The sequence below is a fragment of the Carlito syrichta genome, unplaced genomic scaffold (assembly GCF_000164805.1).
Source record: "Carlito syrichta isolate Samal-C Ts95f unplaced genomic scaffold, Tarsius_syrichta-2.0.1 Scaffold307502, whole genome shotgun sequence".
Classification (NCBI taxonomy): domain Eukaryota; kingdom Metazoa; phylum Chordata; class Mammalia; order Primates; family Tarsiidae; genus Carlito; species Carlito syrichta.
In genome coordinates, this window is record NW_007251598.1 from 106445 (window position 1) to 116412 (window position 9968).

Below are 9968 nucleotides of genomic sequence, written 5' to 3' on the forward strand. Positions count from 1 at the left end.
TCTATCTTAAATTATTATGATTCTATTCATCAAAATGCATGATTTTTTTAAAAAGTCAACCCCTTGATGGACATCAATATGTTTTATAACTCTTCAGTGCATATTTGATGATGAAATATGCTGTTAAGTTACTATTTGAAAAAATTGGAAGAAAAAAATTCAAGAGGCAGAGTTTGAGAAAATGAATCACGAAAACAATCTGTTTTAAAAAATAAGATAATTTAAAAACCCCAAAGAATGGTAAGCAGTGCCATGTGAAAGTGTTAATTGAGTACAGTAAATATTATGTGTAAGGCACAGAGCAGTTGATGGTGGGAGTGTCAGGAACATTTTTTTTAAATAACATTTTTATTGAAGTACAGCGTACATATAGAAAAGTACTCAAATCATAATTGCACAGCTTGATGTACTTTTGAAAATTGGAAAAACGCACATAACCAGCACTTGGATTAAAAAAAGAAGAAGAATATTTCTAGTCCTCCAAAATTCTCCTTTGTATACTACACTGCCACTACAGTCCCTGTCAGGGTAGCCTGTATCCTGAGTTCTGACACTTCAGGTTAGTTTTGCCTGAAACATGTTATTTTTCTCTCTCCCTTCACATCTTGTCCTTCTCCTCCCTGTTGTGCTCATCTTTGTCACTATATTATTTATATGACACTTACCACATGCCAACAGCCCTATCTACATTGTTATCTAGTCCTTAAAACAACCCTATAAGATATGCATTATTGTTATTTACGCTTTACAGATTAGAAAATTGGGACTGAAATAATTAAAGTAACATATTCAGTAGTAAAGATACTAAAAGACAGATCAGGGATTTAAACACAGGCCTGTCATATACCATCACACAGCCTTAAGATCTTATACTTTAAAAGATACCTTATTTTATTTTTATTGATTTTTACTTTTTTTTTTTTGCTTCTACAAAACTTTAACTTCCTTGAAAAAAATTCTCAACTAATTTTATAAGCAAAGTAAAAGAGTTAAAATAATGATTATTACAGCATTTGCCTTCAAAAAAGCCCCATATATAAAAATTTCATCACAGTTTAGGAATATAAGGGAACACATTGTTGGAATAAGGGTAACATGAGTTGACTGTCGAAAATTGCCACAGTATGAGTCATGGCTACTGCTTGAACTGCGTACACATATACTGAGACAACAAAGAAAGGTTGAGAAAGACTGGTCTATTAGGAGAGAATAACATATCACAGCCATCTCAAGTATAATACAGACTCTGAATTATATGATAGGATTTAAAAGGAGTAGTTCAATAAAGTGAGCACTTATTTCTATTGGGTTGGATGCACTCGTACACTGATTCAGGAAGGCTTCAGAGAGAGAGAGAGAGAGAGAAAGAGAGAGAGAGAGAGAGAGAGAGAGAGAGAGGGAGACAGAGACACACAGAGAGAGACAGGGAGGAAGAAAGAAAAAAGAAAGGAAAGGAGGGACAGAGGGAGGGAGAGAAGGAGGGAAATTATATTGCACTAGCCCCGGAAAGAACAATATTGTTAAAAATAGAGCAAAAAAATTTGTGGCAGAGAAATTAGCACAATCAAGCACATAGGACCACAATTTGGGAGAACTCCAAGAAGTATGGTATGAAGAAAGACAGTTTAAAGTAGAGAATGCAGACAGGTTCATGGTAAGGACTTTCACATTACAATTTACAAATAAGTGGCCTGTATGAACTAAAAGAGGGTCATTTCTAAATAAAATGTGGCACCCTGAATTGGATCCTAAAAATGAAAAAAGACGTGAGTAAAAAACTGATGAAACATGAGTAAAGTCTAGAGTTTAGGTCCCAGTAATGTACCAATGTTAATCTCTTACTTTTGACAAATACACTACTTTTTAAAATAAGATGTTAACATTTAGAGATGAAGGATTCATGAAAGATAAAAGAAGTTATGCTATTTCTGTAAATCTAAAATGATTCCATTGGTCTTTATATGTTTTTATGCTAGTACCATACTGTTTTGATTACTGTAGTTTTATAATATTATTTGAAATCAGGAAGTATGATGGCTTCTCACTTTTTGTTTAGCTATTTGAGGTCCTCTTTTGTGGTACCATATGAATTTTAAGATTATTTTTTCTATTTTTGTAAAGAATGCCATTGGAATTTTGAGAAGGATTAGGTTTTATCTGTAGACTGGTCAGTATGGACATTTTAACAAGATTAATTCTTGCAATCAATGAGCATGAGTTGTCACACAATACAAAGGTATCCTCTTTGAGCCAGAAAGTGATCCCTTGCCAGTTATCAAATCTACCTTGATCATGAACTTCCCAAGCTACAGAATGGTGATAAATAAATTTATGTTGTTTTTAAGATACCTTGTTTATGGTAGTTTGTTATAGCAGACAGACAGACCAAAACATTAGTTCTAACTTTTTTTTGTCTTCAGGATTTTCTACATATATGATCATGTCATCTGCAAACAGAAAAAATTTTACTTCTTTTACTTCTTCTTTCCAATTTGAATGCCCCCCTGCAATCTTTTTTTGCTGAACTGCCCTGGCTAGGACTTCCAATACTATATATCTGTAATTGTTATATCTTTTGCTGAATTTTTTTTTTTTTTTGAGTTGGAGTTGGAGTCTCACTCTGTCACCCAGGCTGGAGTGCAGTAGCATGCTCACTGCCACTGCAGCCTCACCCTGCTGGACTCAGGCGATCCTTCCACCTCAGTCTTCTGAGCAGCTGGAACTACAGGCATGTGCCACCACGCCTAGCTAATTTTTTGATTTATTGTAGAGATGAGGTCTCACCAAGTAGCCCAGAATGTTCTCGAACCCATAGGCCCAGGCAATCCTCTCACCTCATCCTCCCAAAGTGCTGGGATTATAGGCGTGAACCACCATGCCCTGCTGAATTGAATCTTTTATCACTACATAATAACCTTCTTTCATCACGATTTACTGACAGTTTTAGACAAAGTATATTTTGTCTGCCAGAAGTACAGACACTCCTGCTTTCTTTTGGTTATCATTTGCATAAAATATTTTTCTATTTCTTCAAATTCAACCTGTATAGGTCTTTAACTTTACATTTTTTTCTTTTGTAGACAGCAAGTCACCAGACCTTGTTTTTCCATACGGTTAGCCACTTTATATATTTTGATGACTGAGTTTAATCAATTTACATTTAAGGTAATTAAAAATGAGGACATACTAATTGCTATTTTGTTAGCTGTTTTGTTTGTCTTGCAGTTGTTCTGTCCCTGTTTTCCTATCCAATTTTATTGTTATTCAATTTTTTTTGGTGGTGATTTGCTATGGCTTTTGTCTCTGTCTTTTGTGCATCTACTGGAGAATTTTTCTGTGTCATTAGCTTGAGGCTTGTGTAAAGTATCTTGTCAAAACCTAGTTTAAGGTAATAGCAGCTCAACTTCAATCACTTACAAAAATTACCATATTTTTACTTTCCCACACACATTATGTATTCTTGTAATCAGAATTTGTTTCTTTTTAAATTGTGTATCTATTAAAAAATTGCCATCTATTAACTTTTATACAGGGTTAAAAGTAATTCACATACCATCTTTACAGGGTGACATTAGACTACATATGTCTATATATTTATCTTTACCTGTTAGATTTATGCTTTCATGTTGCTGTTTACCATGTTTTCATTTTAAATTGAAGAATTTCTTTTCTTTTTTTTTTTCTGGTTGTAGCAAACAGTTTATTTTCAACCTGCATAGACGTACAAACGAGCCATTATTTGGGAATGCTTAACTTCTGCTAAAATGTGTATTCAATCCAACATGACGTCAATTTTTATATTTATTGTAGACCTTATTTTAGTACTAGAGGTTAAATTTGTATAACCAAAAAAAAGAGCAACCTTACAGCTACCTAGTAAAGTAATGAGCCGTAAAATAAATTCCCTAGCATTGCTTTGAAAATAAACCCCTAGGTTAAAAGAATTTCTGACTCCATCCAATTGTATTATTTAAATGGAATTCTTCAGTTATCATCTCTACTGGTTTGATTGTCATTCCTCTTTTTATTTGACCCCAACCAATTAAATGTCAGTGTTTCTCCACTCTTTGGTTAAGGGCAATTTTTTCTCCTACTTCAGTGCACACAGGACTAGTCAAAACAATTTCGCCCAAATTGGCCCTGACAGCATTCACTCTCCCTCCTGTTGACAGGGATCTTATGTTCACCGTTAGTACTTCTTCTTAGACAGCTTTTGCATCTTTGCTGCTTTCTTGTCTTCTTCAGTGTGTATACCTAGAAGCTATCTAAGTTGGAAACAGGAAATTTCCAATTCTGTGACTATCTCAGGAAAGGCTACAACTGCACCAAGTACCTGTACAACCATTCTGTCAGCCTGGCACAAAGTGGGGTCAATTTTTGTTCCAACTCCAATAAGACCCCCTGGAGCAAAATACTGAAGATCAACCATTATGCTCTACAAAAAGTGATACCATTTTGGAAAAGATTGGTTTACACATGAGTATTTCTTCACTATCGTTGGAAACAATACCAGATCTGATTTCTAGCTCCTGGCCCATCTTTAATACTCCTTTTAGAATACTACCACAAGCTACACCTCCCTAAAGTCTTCAAATTCATAGTCAGGTTTGTTGACATCAAAAGAGCTAATAACAATAAGTCAGGGTTCTGAAGTAAAGTTTCTTGGGGGTACTGGAATTTTCTTTAATATGTACTCACAATTTCAATATTGTATTTTAACTGAGCTATATTGGAATGGGAGCTTCTTCTGCTACTGTACCTTGTACAAATTCAAGGATCTGCTCATATTGCTCTTTAGCTTGACTTTTGCAAATCAATTGTTTTGTAGAATCAAAATATGGTTCAGTTTCATGATATATATAGCATCCGGTGTTCAAAAGTCTGAGGCTGAGGGCAAGATTCCTTTTTTTTGGGGGGGGGGTCAGAGTCTTACTCTGTCACCCAGGCTGGAGTGCAGTGGCACGCTCATGGCCACCGCAGCCTTGACCTGCTGGCCTCAGGCGATCCTTCCACCTCAGCCTTCCAAGAAGCTGGAACCACAGGCATGCGCCACCATGCCCAGCTAATGTTTTAATTTATTGTAGAGATGAGGTTTCACCAAGTTGCCCTGACTGGTCTCGAACCCGTGGGCTCAGGTCATCCTCTCATCTCAGTCTCCCAAAGAGCTGGGATTATAGGCATGAGCAACTGCGTCTGGCCAAAGGGCAAGATTCTTTACCAGCGATTAACAGAAGAGCTGCATCCATTACTGCTGCACCATTCAGCATAGTAGCCATCAAAATATGGTGGCCAGGAAAGCCAACAAAGGAAACATGTCTGACTAATTTGAAGTTCCCTTTAGTCCCTGGAATGTCTGTAGGAAACTCATTGGGTGTACTACTCCCACAGGATCTATAACATTCTGTTCAAGGGCACCGTGGGTCATCAAGTTTAGAAATCTCAGCATATTCAAGCTTGATTGTAATATTTCTTTCTAGTTCATTTTTGAACCTGATGGTGTGAACTCCAGAAATAGTTTGACAACTGTGGATTTCCCATGAGCTACATGATCATTTATACCTATATCAATTGTGGTTTGGTAACTTCATATGAAAGTGGTGTCATCTTGGTAACATCAAAGGTGGCGAGATCCTGACTTGAAAGATACGGCTGCCCAGAGTCACTCCAGTCTCGCCACTGGCCATCTTGCCTAGAGTGAAGAGCTTCTTTAAACATTCCTTGTAGGCAGGTTCAGTGTTGACAAGTTTGCTAAGTTTTTATTTGTCTGGGAAATACTTTAACTCTCCATTTTGAAAAAAGTGATTGGGGAGGGTGTATATTATTTTTAATTGGCAGGGTTTTTTTCTTCAGAGCTTTGAATATATTATTTCATTCTCTCCTGACCTGTAAGGTTTCTGTTGAGAAATCCACTGATAGCCTTAAAGAGCTTTCCTTGTATTTACAAGTTATGGTTCTCTTGTTACTTTCAAATTTTTCTCATTGTCCTTGGCTTTTGACAAGTTAATTATGTCTCTGTTTAGTCTTCTTTGGGTAATTCTGCTTGGGGACTTTTGTGCTTAACTTAGAGGTCCATTTTCCTCACCGAATTTGGGAAATTTTTTGGCCATGATTTCTTTAAAAAATTTTTCTGTCCTTTTTTCTCTTTTTCCTCCTTGAATATTCACAATGCATATATTGGTATGTTTCATGGGTGGCCCATAAGTGCCATAGGCTTTTTTCACTTGTTTTTTTCATCATCATTATTATATTAGTATTATTTTGAGTCGGAGTCTCACTCTGTTGGCCAGGCTGGAGTGCAGGGGCATGCTCATGGCCACCACAGTCTCAACCTACTGGGCCAGGCAATTCTTCCACCTCAGCCTTCCAAATAGCTAGAACTACAGGCATATGCTACCACACCTGGCTATTTTTGATTTATTTTAGAGACATGGTCTCACCAAGTTGCCCAGGCAGGTCTTGAACCCCCGGGTTCAGGCAATCATCTCACCTCAGCCTACCAAAGTGCTGAGATTACAGGCTTGAGCCACTGCTCCTGGCCTTTTTTTCATTATTTAAATTTTTTTTTTTTCTTTTCTGATTGGATAATTTCAAGCTATTTGTCTTTGAGTTTGCAGATTTTCTCTTCTTCTTAATTAAGTCTGCTGTTGAAGTGTTGCATTTTAAAAATTTCATTTATTGTGTCATTCAGATACAGAATATCTTTTAAAATGATTTTTATATCTTAGCTGAATTTCTTGTTTGGTCATGTATTTTTTTGGGGGGGGTGTTGTTGTCTATGTAGGTTCTCTTTCAGATTGCTGAGTTTCCTTAACACCATTATTTTAGATTATTTCTCAAGCAGTTTATAGGCCTTTATTTCTTTAGAGGTCAGTTACTAGAAAATTATAGTGTTCCTTTGGTGGTGATATGCTTCCTTCATTTTTTTGTGTGTCTTAGAGTCTTGAGTTGATGTCTGCACATTTGAGGGAGAGTTTCCTTTTCCAGACTTTACAGACTGGCTTCAGTGAGGAGAGACCTTTACTTATGAGTGAGTGTAAGGGCACAGGCTGTGTGAAGTGCTGGTAGGTACTGCTTAAAGTTGGTGCAGTAACAATTCTGGCTTCGGGGAGGGTACAAAAGCATAGTCTCCACTGAACTTCATCACCTGAGTTGAATATCAGCAAAGACTGTGAGTGGTCCTTGGTGGCGAAGGCTACTGGTGTCCACAATGGTAGTGAGGGTTACAGAGGTCCTAGGTAGCAACACATTTCAGGTCTTCCTGCTCTCCTCTTCTTCCACGGAGAAAAGCCCTGGCCAAGGGGTCTCTTCTTATTGCTAGATCTGGAATTTGGATGTACACGCAGCAACACCACTGGGTCTGAGGCAGACACAGTTACCATGGTGGTGGTGCTGGTTTTTGAGGTGCAGATGCACATGGAGTGACCAAGTATTTGGGGCCTTGGAGGGTGCATGGAATGGCCATGATGTCTGGGTCTGGAGTGCAGGCACACTCACTGTAGCATTGGCTCTGGTATTTGAGGTGCAAGTATGCATTGAGCAGTGAAGAAGCTGGGTCCAGGGTGTACATGTGATTATGGGTAGAGCTAGTGTCTCTGGGGAGAGGACACAAGGTACAGTCATGGCTCAGGTGAGGAGGGGGCAGGGCTCAGCTGCTGCAGCTTGGGAAAAATACCCAGTGGTACTCTTTCCCTGATAGGAACCCTGTGGCAGTCACTTCTCTGGAGGGACACTACAGTTGCTGCTTGATGAAGAGCACAGCAGCATGGTCTCTGGGCCACTCTGTCAACTTGGTTCCTCATGAATGAAGACTGTGGGAGACTTTGGTAGAGGAAGCTGAGGGATTGATAAGGGTTGCTGGGGTTGTCCTGCTTACTTTTATTCTATTAGTAGAAGGTCATGCTTAGGAGATTCCTATTAGTGCCATGCTATGCGTGATTGGAGAATGGTGATGAAGCTTTTAGCTTATGATGATTTTCTGTGTGGGCATCCTCAGTATCTATGCTGTACAGCACTTTTGTAGCTTCTTTATTATTCTAGAGCTTTCCCAGAGCTATTCTTTTCAGTATGTAGTTGTTTGTTTGCTGCTTTTGTGGGTGGGATGAACCCTGGGTCCTCTTACTCTGCCACCTTGCTGATGTTACTTCTCTACAACTTTTTTATTTTGCCATTTCTTCTCTGTTCCATGCCCTGGGCACACCCAGGATATGGAGCATTGCCTGCTCCATGGCCATGTAAAGAAATAATACAACAGAACAAGCCCTTTGCTAACAGCAGGCCTTGAGGAAACTTTAGATGGCTGCTGAATCCTAGACTATTCCTTCCTACTGTCTCCCATCACTTTGCCCCAAGGAAAGCAGGTCTGAAAAAAGGAACAGGAAAAGGTGTCAGAGGGAAGGTTACTGGGCTAATGGAGGGACCTTACTGAACAGCTTGATGGCAAAACCAGTGGACAGCTTGAGGTAAAAGCAGTGCCTCTCTGCTCTAGGAGTTTTCCCACCTACTCCAAACTCACAGGAGGAACAGTCACTGACATTTTATTGTTCTCTCCTACTGCCAAGTATCTGGGTAGGGAAACATGTATGCACAGGAAAAATATAAGGAGATATTTGTGGAGCACAACAAAATAAAGCATAGTTAATGAACCAAAAAAGGATAAAAGCATAAATGTAATTTATATTGAATAACTCTATGAATGATGAGGTGAATCAGTCTCAGATTAGTTTGTCCCAAGCAAATATCCATGCTTATTGACTGAAAAAATTGTCCATACTTATGAATATAAGGAAAGACTTAAGGGAAGAGTTAGGTTTCTATAAGGACTAATGTCCTCAGATACATTCAGTATCTGTGTAGCTCCCCAATGGAGATTTTGGAAGTTTTCAGTTCCATATGCTTAGGATAATGTTGCAAATTTCTCTGTTATGTGTTCTGATTGTACTCATTTAAAGATTTTCAGATAAGGCGATACTATATGATATATACAAGCATTGCTTATGTCCAATGCTTCCATCAATGCTACCAATGACATTTGTCAACATATTCACAATACAGTTAAATAGTTTAACTATAATTGATAAGTTAGAACATAGAACTACTTCTTTACAAGCAAACACAGAACATTCTCAAAAATTAGACATTAAGCCACAAAGAATCCCTCAATAATATTCAAAATATAAACATCACATAGACTATGTTTTTAAATTATAGCATAAGAAAATGCTGGAAACTAGTATAAAATACCATTATATACAGGGATAGCCATCACATAGAGGGTCAAGACAAGTTAACAAGCACTTAGAATTTTTAAAAAGTCAACATGTCAAAGTGAACTAGAGAAAAATAACCCCCCCACACACACTAAATGTAGTTCTTTAAAATATTCCTAAAATTGATGAATTTTTGGCAAAGCTGATAAGAAAAAGAGTAAAATAAAACAACAAAAGATAAGAATTGAATAGTGTTATTACTTCAGAAAGGACAATAATCAACTAACAACTAAAGGATATTATGAACAACCACACGCTAGCACATTTGGAAATTCAGAAGAAATGGATTTTTTTTGGAAAAAACATGATTTCAATATTTCAGTAAAAAGAAACTGAATAAATCAGTGCACTTTATTCTACAATTTCAGATTATTCAAGAAATAATAATAACAACACTCAACTCTGTGTAACACATGTACCAAACACTGTGTAAAGTTCTTCACATACAATAATACATTTCTTTTCAACAATTCTAAGAATTAGGTGATATTAACTTTCCCATTTTACAAAGAGGAAGCTAGAAGCACAACTTGGCAAGATGTTGCTCAAGGTCACACAGCCAATATGAAACATAGCAGCAATACTGCAGGAGATCAAGTTTCAGAGGCATCTCCTTAAGTACATAATACTGTCTTTCTAACATGGAATACTTTATTTTATTGATTTTTAAAATGCAGTTTTTCACTTTTTTTTTTTTAATTT

At 37.3% G+C, this 9968-nt stretch overlaps 1 pseudogene; it reads right to left on the reverse strand.

Moving 5' to 3' along the window:
- Positions 1–3935: 3935 nt before the first annotated feature.
- LOC103266884 lies at positions 3936–5684 on the reverse strand (annotated as a pseudogene).
- Between the last annotated feature and the right edge of the window lie 4284 nt (positions 5685–9968).